The 16,248-nt window shown below is 34.4% G+C and overlaps 2 non-coding genes across 2 annotated transcripts; both read left to right on the forward strand.

Annotated features, from left to right (window-relative positions):
• The first annotated feature begins 260 nt into the window (after window positions 1-260).
• On the forward strand, window positions 261-332 carry TRNAT-GGU (transfer RNA threonine (anticodon GGU)). The gene has a single exon. It is a non-coding gene; the product is annotated as a tRNA-Thr (tRNA).
• A 13,337-nt stretch (window positions 333-13,669) lies between these two features.
• Window positions 13,670-13,757, forward strand: TRNAS-GGA (transfer RNA serine (anticodon GGA)). Its single transcript has one exon. It is a non-coding gene; the product is annotated as a tRNA-Ser (tRNA).
• The last annotated feature ends 2,491 nt before the right edge of the window (window positions 13,758-16,248 follow it).

Raw genomic sequence — 16,248 nt, forward strand, 5'->3', positions numbered from 1 at the left:
TCCAATCTTAATCAATTCTTTTTTTTAACTATATTCTATTCACTAGGTAAATCCAATTTTTTGTTCTTTGATGAGTCATTATACAAATAATAGATATTGATGTACATGTATTCTAATCCCATTTATATCATTTAATTTATATAATTTATATAAATTTATAGAAATAATTTATATAAATTTATAGAATAAGTATACACAGTAACAAATATATGTACTAGTCATGCTAGTTCCTTATTTAGAAATTGAAAGAAAGAAAAAGGGCCCTTTTAACTCAGTGGTAGAGTAACGCCATGGTAAGGCGTAAGTCATCGGTTCAAATCCGATAAGGGGCTTTTTACTTTTTTTTTCAAAAGCAATAGTCTTTCTATTTGAAGGAAGAATAAAAAGATTCTTGATATTTTGAAAAAGTTTCTATTTGTAATAAAAAAGAAAAAGTGTAAAATTCAATAATGGAAAAATAAAAAAAAGTAAGTGGACCTAACCCGTTGAATTATATTTATATCTACTATTCTGATATTCAAATTTGATAAAGATTCAATTCGAACAATTTTTTTTCTTTTTAAGACTTTTTTCGTTTAGACTCCCTAAGAATCTCTGAATATTTCCAATGAAATCTTCTTGTTTCTGAACTAAGAAAAAAGGTTATGCCTTTTCTTTACTCAGAAGGGCCTTAATACGAATTTCAAGTTCCACCAAACAAGTTTTTTTAAAATTAAAATGAAACATATTTTTTTCCATAAATTTCTATTATTTCTATAAGATTAGATAGAATCTTATAGAAATAATAGAAAAATACATTAAATTATGTCTTCACATATCAAATAGTTTCTTTTCATATCGATGTGTACGATATTTTTCCAGCAATTCATATATATGAGACAAAAACTTTCATTTACAGTTTTTTCTTTTTATTATAGTATTTATAAAAAAAAATGAAATACTAAAGAAAAAACTGTAAATGAAATAGAAATTTAGAAAACCTATGATCCTACAGTAGTTTCCTAGACAAAATAGAAGTCAATTCACAACCAAACTTCAAGAATAAGTTTCTTTGATGAAAGGAGAGAAATATGTCTGAAGATCCGCTAGGTATAAGAAGTGAAACAGGGGATCATTTGTTTCTTGAACAGTTCTGAAAAAAAAATTTCTATCGGATTTTGGAGTCATAGCAGATTTTATGATTGATGACTTGGAAGATTTTTAAGAATAGATAAGGAATAACCACATCGAGTTCATGGATTTGCCCTAGATATCAATAGACCCATAAATGATTTTTTATTCGAAACCGATTAGAAAACAAGGGAAAGTATACTTATATATTCTATATATATATAGAGAGAGAAATGAATAGAGATAAATGATCAAGGTCCGTCCCATCTCTGAAAATGCTCTATGAGGTGTTGGGAAATGGTTGAAGTAGTTGAATAGGAGGATCGCTATGACTATAGCTCTTGGTAAATTTACCAAAGATGAAAATGATTTATTTGATATTATGGATGACTGGTTGCGGAGGGACCGTTTCGTTTTTGTGGGTTGGTCCGGTCTATTACTCTTTCCTTGCGCCTATTTCGCCTTGGGGGGTTGGTTTACAGGTACGACCTTTGTAACTTCATGGTATACTCACGGCTTGGCAAGTTCTTATTTAGAAGGCTGCAACTTCTTAACCGCTGCAGTTTCCACTCCCGCTAATAGTTTAGCACACTCTTTGTTGTTACTGTGGGGTCCTGAAGCACAGGGAGATTTTACCCGTTGGTGTCAGTTAGGCGGTCTGTGGACTTTTGTTGCTCTCCACGGTGCTTTCGGATTAATAGGTTTCATGTTACGTCAATTTGAACTTGCTCGATCTGTTCAATTGCGACCTTATAATGCAATCGCATTCTCAGGTCCAATTGCTGTTTTTGTTTCTGTATTCCTTATTTATCCACTGGGTCAGTCTGGTTGGTTCTTTGCTCCAAGTTTTGGTGTAGCAGCTATATTTCGATTCATCCTCTTTTTCCAAGGATTTCATAATTGGACATTAAACCCATTTCATATGATGGGAGTTGCTGGTGTATTGGGCGCTGCACTACTATGCGCTATTCATGGTGCAACCGTAGAAAATACTTTATTTGAAGATGGTGATGGCGCAAATACATTCCGTGCTTTTAACCCAACCCAAGCTGAAGAAACTTATTCAATGGTTACTGCTAATCGCTTTTGGTCCCAAATCTTTGGGGTTGCTTTTTCCAATAAACGTTGGTTACATTTCTTTATGTTATTTGTACCAGTAACTGGTTTATGGATGAGTGCTCTTGGGGTAGTCGGTTTGGCCCTGAACCTACGTGCTTATGACTTCGTTTCTCAAGAAATCCGCGCAGCGGAAGATCCTGAATTTGAGACTTTCTACACAAAAAATATTCTCTTAAACGAAGGTATTCGTGCGTGGATGGCAGCTCAAGATCAGCCTCATGAAAACCTTATATTCCCTGAGGAGGTTCTACCACGTGGAAACGCTCTTTAATGGAACTTTAGCTTTAACTGGTCGTGACCAGGAAACTACCGGTTTCGCTTGGTGGGCCGGGAATGCCCGACTTATCAATTTATCTGGTAAACTATTAGGGGCCCATGTAGCCCATGCTGGATTAATAGTATTCTGGGCCGGAGCAATGAACCTTTTTGAAGTGGCTCATTTCGTACCCGAGAAGCCCATGTATGAACAAGGTTTAATTTTGCTTCCCCACCTAGCTACTCTAGGTTGGGGAGTAGGTCCTGGGGGGGAAGTTATAGACACTTTTCCATACTTTGTGTCTGGAGTACTTCACTTAATTTCCTCTGCAGTATTGGGCTTTGGCGGTATTTATCATGCACTTCTGGGACCTGAGACTCTTGAAGAATCTTTTCCGTTCTTCGGTTATGTATGGAAAGATAGAAATAAAATGACTACAATTTTGGGTATTCACTTAATCTTGTTAGGTATAGGTGCTTTTCTTCTAGTATTCAAGGCTCTTTATTTTGGAGGTATATATGATACATGGGCTCCGGGGGGGGGAGATGTAAGAAAAATAACCAATTTGACCCTTAGTCCAAGTATTCTATTTGGATATTTATTAAAATCGCCTTTTGGGGGCGAAGGGTGGATTGTTAGTGTGGACGATTTGGAAGATATTATTGGAGGGCATGTATGGTTGGGTTCCATTTGTATACTTGGTGGAATCTGGCATATCTTAACCAAACCCTTTGCATGGGCTCGGCGTGCACTTGTATGGTCTGGAGAAGCTTACTTATCTTATAGTTTAGGTGCTTTATCTGTTTTTGGTTTTATTGCTTGTTGCTTTGTCTGGTTTAATAATACCGCTTATCCTAGTGAGTTTTATGGGCCCACTGGTCCAGAAGCTTCTCAAGCTCAAGCATTTACTTTTCTAGTTAGAGACCAACGTCTTGGGGCTAATGTAGGATCTGCTCAAGGACCTACAGGTTTAGGTAAATATCTAATGCGTTCCCCGACTGGAGAAGTTATTTTTGGCGGAGAAACTATGCGTTTTTGGGATTTGCGTGCTCCTTGGTTAGAACCTCTAAGGGGTCCTAATGGTTTAGACTTGAGTAGACTGAAAAAAGATATACAGCCTTGGCAAGAACGTCGTTCTGCGGAATATATGACTCATGCTCCTTTAGGTTCATTAAATTCCGTGGGTGGCGTAGCTACAGAGATTAATGCAGTCAATTATGTTTCTCCTAGAAGTTGGTTAGCTACTTCTCATTTTGTTCTAGGATTCTTTCTATTTGTAGGCCATTTATGGCACGCGGGAAGAGCTCGCGCAGCTGCCGCAGGATTTGAAAAAGGAATTGATCGCGATTTTGAACCTGTTCTTTCCATGACTCCTCTTAATTGAGACGTGAGATCCAATGAAGTAGAAATCCCTTTTTTTTACTATAAATATTTGGTTGAGTAGAGCGAGTCGTAAAGAAGAATTTATTTTCCTATTTTCTTAGTTTCTATCGAATCTTTTTTTCGGGATGTTGAGGATATATAGCCCAGTCCGAAAAAAAGATTCGATAGAAACTAAGAAAATAAACAAATCTATTCATCGAGAAAAAGGAGAGAGAGGGATTCGAACCCTCGATAATTCTTTGTTTCAAACTATACCGGTTTTCAAGACCGGGGCTATCAACCACTCAGCCATCTCTCCAAAAGCTAATATATATATTTTTTTATCTTTATTCCACTGAGTAGACCATGAGTATTTGAATTGATACCCTTTTATCGACCCATAGGAAAGATATTCAATGTGAATTTATTGGTTTAGTTTTCTATCGGTATGTATATAGGTACAAAATCCAGCATGCCTTTTTGTGAAGTAAAAAAACTATCCTCGATCCAAGCCTCAAAAGGGTTGATAATAAACAAAATCAATGAATTCATGATAAAACCCTTCTGCGTTTTTCCATTTACAAATTTTTTTTTCAATGAATATTAAGAAAGGCATCCAGGGGTTGAGGGATCAAATGGTAAAGTTCTTTTGTTGGTAAATTGGAGGATTAGAAACATGACTATTGCTTTCCAATTAGCTGTTTTTGCATTAATTGCTATTTCATTTATTTTATTGATTAGTGTACCTGTTGTATTTGCTTCTCCTGAAGGTTGGTCAAATAACAAAAATGTTCTATTTTCCGGTACATCATTATGGATTGGATTAGTGTTTCTAGTGGGTATTCTTAATTCTCTCATTTCTTGAAGTTCTTTTTATTCTAGATTAAAAATGAAATGACCCCTCCCTCAGAATTCTTTCGGATTGTCAGCCATAAAGGGAATAGATCAGTTCCTAAAAAAAAAAAAGAAAACTATAACACATTACATTCTAAGGGGGAGTAAACTTCTTCTATTGGAAAAATCTTATATCTTATACTTATATGGTGGTACATTGTGAAACTAAAAGAAATAAAATAGAAAAAATGAACTATAAAAATTTGAATTTCATTTGAATATTCTATTCATATTAATATGATATGAATAGAATATTCAAATGAAATACTATAAATCTATTTATACGTCGTCTAGTATTTAATAATATAGAATATCTATCTGTATCTCTATATAGATAAATATAATTTTTTATTAATAGGAACTTACTTTTTTAAGAAAAAAGTAAATCAAAATATTCGATAGAATGATAATTTCAATTCAATTATATAGATATATAGAAAAAAACCATATATAATAATAGAAATGTAATAATAGAAATGGGAATTCTTGATAAAAATGAATAGTAATAGAAAATATTTTATTTGGGAGACAATATCTATTATCTAAATTTCTTTTTCATTATCCCTATATCCCTATATAGAATATCAGGCCCATCTCTGTATAAATAGAATCGCATATCAAGTACAATGAAAACGCGGATATAGTCGAATGGTAAAATTTCTCTTTGCCAAGGAGAAGACGCGGGTTCGATTCCCGCTATCCGCCCTATGTATTTAATAGTCATAGTATGAAAAATGCCATAGAATTTACTGCGTATAATGCCCTTCTTCTTGAAACCTTGTTTTTTTATCAAATTCAAAAAGTTGCGGAGACGGGATTTGAACCCGTAACCTCAAGGTTATGAGCCTTGCGAGCTACCAAGTTGCTCTACTCCGCGATAAAGAAAAGAATTGATAACTAATGAACAAAAACAAAGATGGAATGCGTCCCTTTACCATATCTATATAAATAGAATAAACCATTTATACATAACGGTAAAGGGACCCTCCTATGATCGCTGATAATAAAATGAAAAAAATGAAGATAATTGGAAATCCTTACCAACTGGATCTTGTTGCACCCGGCAAGAAACATGCATGAACCATTTCCCGAAGTATGTGTCCAGATAATCCAAAGTCTCGATAATTAGCTCTCGGTCTTCCGGTCGAAAAACAACGTCGATGAAGACGTATAGGTGCACTATTACGCGGTAGTGATTCTAATTTTCCATGAATTTCCCATTTCTCACTTAACGACGGAACTTTGCTTATTTCTTTTTTTGAGGATCGGCGAATCAAATGATATTTCTGTTCCAATTTTTGTCTCTTCTTTTCCCTCTGAATAACACTTTTCCTTGCCATAATGGTTAATTTGCTATTAGCATCAATGATAGAAGTCGGATCCTAGATGTATAAGTGGCTTCTCTTCCCTATAGAAGGAAATGAGATTCTTGCCAGATATATATAATAAAGAATTCAATTAACCGAATTTGCCCGATGTAGAGGCAATTAAGAAGGCTGCATAAGTAAATATATAACCTACGGAAAAGTGGGCTAGTCCAACCAATCTTGCTTGCACAATGGAAAGAGCCACTGGTTTATCTCTCCATCGAATCAAATTAGCCAAAGGTGTACGTTCATGAGCCCATGCCAAAGTTTCAATCAATTCCTGCCAATATCCGCGCCAAGAAATTAAGAACATAAATCCAGTAGCCCAAACAAGATGTCCAAACAAGAACATCCATGCCCAGACTGATAAACTATTCATACCAAAAGGGTTATATCCATTGATAAGTTGTGAAGAGTTCAACCATAGATAATCTCTTAACCATCCCATCAAATAGGTAGAAGATTCATTAAACTGTGAAATATTACCCTGCCATAGTGTAATGTGTTTCCAATGCCAATAAAAAGTAACCCATCCAATGGTATTTAACATCCAGAAAACTGCCAAATAAAATGCGTCCCAAGCGGAAATATCACAAGTTCCGCCTCGTCCCGGGCCATCACAAGGAAAACTATAACCAAAATCTTTTTTATCAGGCATTAACTTAGAACCACGCGCATCCAAAGCACCTTTTACTAAAATCAAAGTAGTTGTATGTAAACCAAGAGCAATAGCATGATGAACCAAGAAGTCTCCAGGCCCTATTGTTAAGAATAGAGAATTACTATTCTCATTTACAGCGTTTAACCAACCAGGCAACCATATGCTTCGTCCCGCATTGAACGCCGGACTGTTCGTTGAAGATAAAAGTATATCGAACCCATAGGAAGTTTTACCATGAGCAGATTGTATCCATTGGGCAAATATAGGTTCAATCAAAATTTGTTTCTCCGGAGTACCAAAAGCAAGCATGACATCGTTATGGACATAAAGTCCCAGAGTATGGAACCCCAGAAAGAGGCTAGCCCAACTTAAGTGGGATATGATAGCTTCTTTATGGTCTAACATTCTTGCCAAGACATTATCTTGATTCTGCTCTGGATTATAATCTCTAATAAAAAAGATAGCTCCATGAGCAAAAGCCCCTGTCATAATGAAGCCTGCTATATATTGATGATGAGTATATAAGGCAGCTTGAGTAGTAAAGTCTTGCGCTATAAACGCATAAGCAGGTAAAGAGTACATGTGTTGTGCTACCAAGGAAGTAATAACCCCTAAAGAGGCTAGAGCAAGACCTAATTGAAAATGAATTGAATTATTGATTGTATCATAAAGACCCTTATGCCCACGCCCCAATCTACCCCCCGGAGGAGTATGTGCTTCTAAAAGATCTTTAATACTGTGACCAATCCCGAAATTAGTTCTATACATATGGCCAGCAACTAGAAAAATAAACGCAATAGCCAAATGATGGTGTGCAATATCAGTTAACCATAAACTTTGAGTTTGCGGATGAAATCCTCCGAGAAGTGTTAGAATAGCAGTTCCTGCTCCTTGAGGGGTACCAAATATATGATTATTGGAATCTGGGTTTTGAGCATAAAGATTCCACTGACCTGTAAAAAATGGACCTAATCCCTCGGGGTGCGGCAAGATATCTAATAAATTGTTCCATCGAACGGATTCCCCCCTGGACCCCGGAATAGCAACATGAACTAAATGCCCTGTCCAAGCCAAGGAACTTACTCCGAATAGTCCTGACAAATGATGATTGAGGCGGGATTCGGCATTTTTAAACCACGAAACACTCGGTTTCCATTTTGGTTGTAGGTGTAACCAACCTGCTATTAAAGATATAATAGAAAGTATTAATAGAAAAATAGCTCCAGTATAAAGATCCCCATTAGTACGTAAACCGATTGTATACCACCACTGATAAACACCAGAATAGGCTATATTAACAGGACCTAGAGCACCCCCTCGAGTAAAAGCTTCTACAGCTGGTTGACCAAAATGAGGATCCCAAATTGCATGAGCAATAGGTCTTACATGTAAAGGATCCTGTACCCATGTCTCAAAATTACCTTGCCAAGCTACATGAAAGAGATTCCCGGAAGTCCACAGAAAAATGATTGCTAATTGCCCGAAATGAGAAGCAAAAATATTCTGATAAAGACGTTCCTCAGTAATATCATCATGACTTTCGAAGTCATGTGCGGTAGCAATACCAAACCAAATACGACGAGTAGTGGGGTCTTGAGCTAAGCCTTGACTAAAGCTTGGAAATCTTAATGCCATAATGATTTTCAAATCCTCCTAGCTATTATCCTACTGCAATAATTCTTGCTAAGAAGAATGCCCATGTTGTGGCAATTCCACCTAGAAGGTAATGTGTTACTCCTACAGCACGTCCTTGTACAATGCTCAAGGCTCTGGGCTGAGTAGCAGGAGCAACTTTTAATTTATTATGAGCCCAAACAATGGATTCAATAAGTTCTTGCCAATAACCACGCCCGCTGAATAGAAACATTAAACTAAAAGCCCATACAAAATGTGCACCCAAGAAAAAAAGACCATATGCAGATAATGAAGAACCATAAGACTGAATTACCTGGGATGCCTGCGCCCATAAGAAATCACGAAGCCACCCATTAATGGTAATGGAACTCTGCGCAAAATTTCCTCCTGTGATATGAGTTACTATCCCTTGATCACTTATACTACCCCAAACATCTGACTGCATTTTCCAACTGAAATGGAATATAACTACGGAAATTGAATTGTACATCCAAAATAGTCCTAAGAAGACATGATCCCAAGCGGATACTTGGCATGTCCCCCCTCTTCCAGGTCCATCACAAGGGAAACGAAAACCTAGATTTGCTTTATCCGGTATCAATCGTGAACTACGAGCAAATAGAACACCCTTTAAGAGTATCAATACTGTTACATGAATTGTAAATGCATGAATATGATGGACCAAAAAATCCGCAGTTCCTAAAGGAATAGGTAACAAAGCAACTTTACCGCCCACTGCTACTAAATTTTCACCTCCCCAAGTCAAACTGGTACTTGTTGCTGCACCTGGGGCTGTTGTGCCAGGTGCTAAAGCGTGGGTATTTTGTATCCATTGAGCAAAGATCGGCTGTAATTGTATAGCAGTATCTGAAAACATATCTTGAGGGCGCCCTAATGCGCTCATGGTATCATTATGAATATACAAACCAAAACTGTGAAAACCTAAAAAGATACATACCCAGTTAAGATGTGATATGATTGAATCACGATGTCTAAGGACACGATCTAATAGATCGTTGTATCGAATAGTCGGATCATAATCTCTTACCATAAAAATCGCTGCATGCGCAGCAGCACCGACTATGAGAAATCCACCAATCCACATGTGATGTGTAAACAATGACAGTTGTGTACCATAGTCAGTAGCTAGGTATGGATAAGGAGGCATAGAATACATATGGTGAGCTACAACAATGGTCAAAGAGCCTAACATAGCTAGATTAATAGATAATTGAGCATGCCATGACGTTGTTAGAATCTCATATATACCTTTATGACCCTGGCCTGTAAATGGACCTTTATGTGCCTCTAAAATGTCTTTTATATTGTGACCAATACCCCAGTTGGTCCTATACATGTGACCCGCTATCAAGAAAAGAATTGCAATAGCTAAATGATGGTGTATAATATCGGTCAGCCATAAACCTCCAGTTACTGGATCTAATCCTCCACGAAAAGTAAGAAATTCTCCGTATTTTGACCAATTCAAGGTAAAAAATGGGGTTGCTCCCTCGGAAAAACTCGGATAAAGTTGAGCCAAAAGATCCCGATTTAGGATAAATTCATGAGGAAGTGGTATCTCTTTGGGATCTACTGCAGCATTTAGAAATTGGTTAATCGGTAAAGATACATGTATTTGATGTCCTGCCCAAGAAAGAGACCCCAACCCTAGGAGCCCTGTCAAATGGTGATTCAACATAGATTCTACATCTTGGAACCAAGCCAATTTTGGAGCAGCTTTGTGATAATGAAACCAACCAGCAAAAAGCATTAAGGCTGCAAAGACCAATGCACCAATTGCAGTACAATAGAGTTGTAATTCATTAGTTATTCCAGATGCTCTCCAAATCTGAAAAAAACCAGAGGTTATTTGTATTCCTCGGAACCCCCCCCCTACATCACCATTCAATATTTCTTGACCCACTATTGGCCAAACCACCTGAGCACTAGGCCTAATGTGAGTAGGATCACTTAACCATGCCTCATAATTGGAAAAACGAGCACCATGAAAATACATGCCACTCAGCCAAAGAAAGATGATAGAGAGTTGGCCAAAATGCGCACTAAAAACTTTTCGGGAAATCTCCTCTAAATCATTAGTATGGCTATCAAAATCATGAGCGTCAGCATGTAGGTTCCAGATCCAAGTAGTAGTATCTGGTCCCTTAGCTATTGTTCTTGAGAAATGACCAGGTTTTGCCCATTCCTCAAAAGAAGTTTTTATAGGATCCCTATCTACCAAAATTTTAACTTCTGGTTCCGGTGAACGAATAATCATTGAGTCCTCCTCTTTCCAGACAACACATACAAAGAGACCTGCCAACATAAAACAGAATTAGTGAACTTATTAGAGATGTTTCTATTGAGTTTTGTTCTCTCCTATCTCTCATGTATTGGATATCTTAGTAAATTTCATTTCTTTAGTTTTTCACTAGAACAATTATGATCTCGAAGTCAATTCGGGGCAAGTGTTCGAATCTATTATGACATAAGAGTGAGGCGCTCAACGGACCTATTTTAATCTTCTAAGACCTTTTTGGGAACTCTGAATGGAAGTTCAATAATTTTTCGTGCAGCCTAATCAAATGTATTCAGATTTTATTCTAATTCTATTCCTTAGATTTTATTTTTTTTTTTAGATAAAGTATAAGTATGTACTCTATTTCAAATTGAGCAGGCATTAGCATTCATTATTAGGCAATATACCTATATTTTATTTCTTTTTTTGAAGGTCTCTTTTCTTAATTTGATTGAATATTAGTTTAAATAACAGAAAAAAGGAGAAAATTATCTACTGTATCCACATCTCGTTTATTTCTATGAAATACTAGACAAAATCGAACAAAATTAGAAGGGATATATTTAAATTATGTGATTGGTCGTTCCTATAGAAATGATTTTTGAATTTGATAGGGACAAGAAACAAGAATTTATAACAATATATATTTATCTATCTATATCTTTATATAGATAGATAAATATATAAGAAAAAAAAGAAACAGAGTGTTCTTATTCAAAACGCCCTGTGATCTTCAACCAATTCTGTGCTGCAATATAATTACCGGGGGTGAGAGCTATAGCTTGTTTCCAATATTCAGCGGCTTGATTAAACCAAGACTCCGCAACTTCTGAGTCTCCCTGCCGAATGGCCTGTTCTCCTCGGTCGAAATAGGTGAGTCAATTCCTTTCCTTAGAACCGTACTTGAGAATTTCCTGACTCATACGGCTCAGTAGTCAATTCTTTTTTTGTTCTATTATCTTGAAGTTAACTAAAAGAAAAAAAGAAATTATTAATATGAGTTTCAAACTTTCATTTTTACTAATAAATAAAGAATTTCAAAGAATTTCATCTTTTTTTTTAGTTTTATCTTTTCTCCTACCTTCAGAAAAGGGAATCAAGCATTGGCATTAACGCCCTAATTCTAATTTTCTGAAAGGTAACTATCTCGATTTTATATATCATATACAAAAATATATGATAGATTCATTTCTATAGAATCTTGGTAAAAGTTTTTTCTTTCTTATCTTATAAGTTCTTATAAGTAAAGAGAAAATACTTTCTATCTTTGGGATTTGATACTACACCGCTGCTCAAAATACCAGGGGATCCTTTTTATTACATAAGTGGATTCCTGACTTCTTTATTTATCATGAGATAAGGAAGCAGTTTTTATTATATCGATTGAAAACCGTGTTAATTGATCCTTACGATGCTTCCTTTATCAATTAGATCTTTTATCCATAGAAAAAGAGGGTATCTAGACATATCGATTTCTTCATATTTTTACTTCTATGAAGTTTCTTTGCTACAGCTGATAAAAATCGTTGTTTTGAACGATATATATATGTAGAAAGCCTTTCTTATTTATAATTATTTATATTTCTATATTTCTTATATTAAAATTTGTGGATTTGCTTGTTCTTTTCTTTTTTCTTTCTATAGTGGAGATAGTCGCACGTAATGACAGATCACGGCCATATTATTAAAAGCTTGGGGTAAAAATGGGTTTCGTTCGAGCGCCCGAAAATAATATTCCAAAGCTTTAGTATGTTCTCCGTTACTTGTGTGAATAAGGCCTATGTTATAAAGTATATAACTTCGATCATAGGGATCAATTTCCAGTCGCATAGCCTCATAATAATTCTGTAAAGCTTCTGCATAATTTCCTTCAGATTGAGCTGACATCCGTTACGGTCGTCATTCGGTTCAAAGAATCTCCGCTCCAGAACTGTACGTGAGATTTTCATCTCATACGGCTCCCCCCTTATGTGTGTAATGAGAAAAATCCATCAAATCAAAAAATATTCCAGTATTCTCATTCTCAACTGAACAGAGCTAGTGTTTTTACAATAAATCTCTAGCCAACCTTCCTGTCAAAAATTATTTCTTAACATTAAGTATGTAGGTACTTGATAAAAAAAAATAAGAACTTCAACAATTTCTTTGTCCTCTACGCTGCTTAATTTCCTGGAATTAGTCACCTCAATAATCTTCGATGGTTCTATGGGTATCCAAAATATGAACGAGATGGATATTTATTGTCCCAACCATTCCTGTTAGTCCCAATCTCGATAAGCCATGGATATAGATAGATACAAAGTTTTCGTGTCCTTGATTCCCAAGCGTAGTGCTTCTTTCCCAATGTTGCCTATCAGTACTAGTAATTTGGGGTTGACCTAACCCCATAAGTATAGGTATAACCTTTCGCTTAATACTAGAAACCTAAAATTCAAGCATATAAGGCTTCATTAATCGAGGATACACGACAGAAGGAATTAATCCTTTTATTTACAAATTTCACCTTCAACACGCGTGGGGTTTTTCCATTCCATTTTTTTTTGACCGAAATCGGTCAAAAAAAATGGAATCAAATCACACCATCTCTGTAATAAGTGAATGCCCTTTTTTCTCCTGAAGTTGTCGGAATTATTCGTAATAAGATATTGGCTACAATTGAAAAGGTCTTATCTATAAAATTTTCATTTATCCGAGATCTAGGCATAGGTAGAAATCCATTCTATAATTTAATTAATCATGGTGTGAGAAATCAATCCCACAAATAAAGGAATTGTATAATTATAATACAGTGCGAAATAACGTAAAAATGAACTCATCAATCAAATTTGTTTATCCTAAGACCTTGTAGGAGGTTTTTTTTTAATTTTACTTTGTATTTTTATAGTTTGAATAGGTTTTATGCATTTATGAAAAATAGGATTGATTCACTATTCAACATTCAACCGGTTTCTGGGCATCATTATATAGGAGAGATGGCCGAGTGGTTCAAGGCGTAGCATTGGAACTGCTATGTAGGCTTTTTGTTTACCGGGGGTTCGAATCCCTCTCTTTCCGAATCTTTACCAAATTCATCAATATTACTCATCCCAATGCATACCATTATTTCATATTTCAAATTTGTTTGTTGATATGGACAACTTTATATTCCTCATTTTTCGGTAATACAAAAAATAGTGGATAACGGGTGGGCAAGGAATAAAAATTTTCGCATATCCATGTCTATGATATATGAATAGCAGAAAATCCTTGTAAAAAAAACTCTTGTTATTTTAGTTAAGTTTAAGTTTGACGAGAATAATATTCTACAACCAGTAATTCATTTATTTTCAAACCAACCCATTTATTATCTATTATTTGATTAATTAAACCTTTATATTGGAAAGGGTGAACAGTCAAATGATTTGGCAATTTCTCATGGGGGGCTGAATCAAAATAATTTTGAATAAGAGTTTTAGATTTTTGTTCATCCTTTGCTGTAATAATATCTTGAGGTTTACAACGATAACTTGGTATATCCACTATACGACCATTAACTAAAACATGTCTATGGTTTATAAATTGGCGGGCTTGAGGAATAGTCGCAGCCATACCCAATCGAAAAAGTATGTTATCCAAGCGCATTTCAAGTAGTTGTAATAAAACCTGACCAGTTGATCCTTTAGCTTTTCCGGAGATACGAACGTATTTAAGCAATTGTCGTTCTGTAAGACCATAATGAAAACGCAATTTTTGTTTTTCTTCTAAACGAATACGATATTGAGATTTTTTACTGAAGCGCAATTGATTTCGAAATTCGTTTTTGACTGTTGGCCTTTTACTAGTAAGTCCTGGTAAATATCCTAGACGACGTATTTTTTTGAAACGAGGTCCTCTGTAACGTGACATAAAAACTCCTTTTTTAAAATGAAAAATCTTATAAATCGAAATGAAAACTAAACGAAATGAAAAATATTATAGAATTCTAAATGAAGCGAAATCTACTAAAGTTTTATAGTACAAAGAAGAATTAGATGAATTTTATCAATATCCGAATTTATTGTATATAAAAGAATACAAAAAAGTAGGTTAATTTCTTGATTTCTTCCGCAGAGATCGAACTCTCCCAATTTTTTATTTCTAAAAAAGATATTATCAATTATGTAAAAAACAAATAGAGAAAAGCCGGTTATCGGATTCGAACCGATGACCATCGCATTACAAATGCGATGCTCTAACCTCTGAGCTAAACCGGCTAATGTAAACGAAATATACATATGCAGAAGAATTGAATGGGATCTTAGTTATCAATTTTTAGTTATTTATAACAAAATTCAAATTAATACAAACATCAAAAATAGAGAAAGAAAATATAGAAAATCAAACCCAATTTTTATTATTTCTATTATTTATTTTATCTGATAACATAAAGTGCAAGATAATAATTAATATTATATTAATATAATTTATTTAATATAATTTATTTCGATCTACTATTCTAGATATATATTATTAAATTGATTTCTTTCAAAAAGATTATTTATTAGTACTTAAAGTAAATTTGAATAAATATAAATTTTAGTAAATATTTATTAAGGAATTCCATATTTCTAAGTAAATGTCTAATTCTATATTATATTCAATTAAAAGAATGGTTTTTTTTAGCCACTAGATTCGTTTTAGTTATATAAATTGTATATGAATAAATGGATTGTTTATTTTCTTTTTTTTTTTAAGCAAAAACAAAAAAAAAAAAAGAATCGACCATTCGAGTATTCTAAATTGTATGAAAAAAGAAGATAAGTAGGTACATAGAAGATAAGTAGATATGTGGTCTATATCTGTGTATATTGAATTGTTAATATATAGATATTAGAATTAGTTCTGATTCAAACAAATAAAGGTATCCAATATAGATGAAATAAAATCTATAAAATTGGAGAAAGGGGTTTTTAATATTTAATAAAATAATATGTATTTAATGAATTCAAAAGTTCCCGCATAATTCTCATAATAGAAATGAAAAAAAAAGCATTCTATTATAATCAGATTCAAATAAAAAAAAAGATGGGGATATGGCGAAATTGGTAGACGCTACGGACTTAATTGGATTGAGTTTTGGTATGGAAACTTACCAAGTAATAATTTTCAAATTCAGAGAAACCCTGGAATTCACAATGGGCAATCCTGAGCCAAATCCTGTTTTCTGAAAACAAATAAAAATTCAGAAAGTGATAATAAAAAAGGGATAGGTGCAGAGACTCTATGGAAGCTGTTCTAACAAACGAAATTGACGACTTTTTTTATTGCATTAGTAAAAGAATCCTTTCACCAAAATTACAGGAATGGATCAAAGATAAACATTTAGAAACATATATATATACTGAAATACTCTTTCAATTTGTTACTTTTTATTTTATTATTGAAGATCTATTTGTGATAAAAATATTCACAAATGAAAAATGTGAATCAAATCAATTCGAAGTTGAAGAAAAGATGGAATATTTATTGATGAAATTATTCACTTCATCATAATCGGCTAAAACCCTTGAAGAACTGATAAATCAGA

This window comes from Vigna unguiculata, unplaced genomic scaffold (assembly GCF_037176805.1).
Source record: "Vigna unguiculata cultivar grain cowpea cultivar isolate G323 ecotype 2 unplaced genomic scaffold, ASM3717680v1 ptg000332l, whole genome shotgun sequence".
Lineage (NCBI taxonomy): Eukaryota > Viridiplantae > Streptophyta > Magnoliopsida > Fabales > Fabaceae > Vigna > Vigna unguiculata.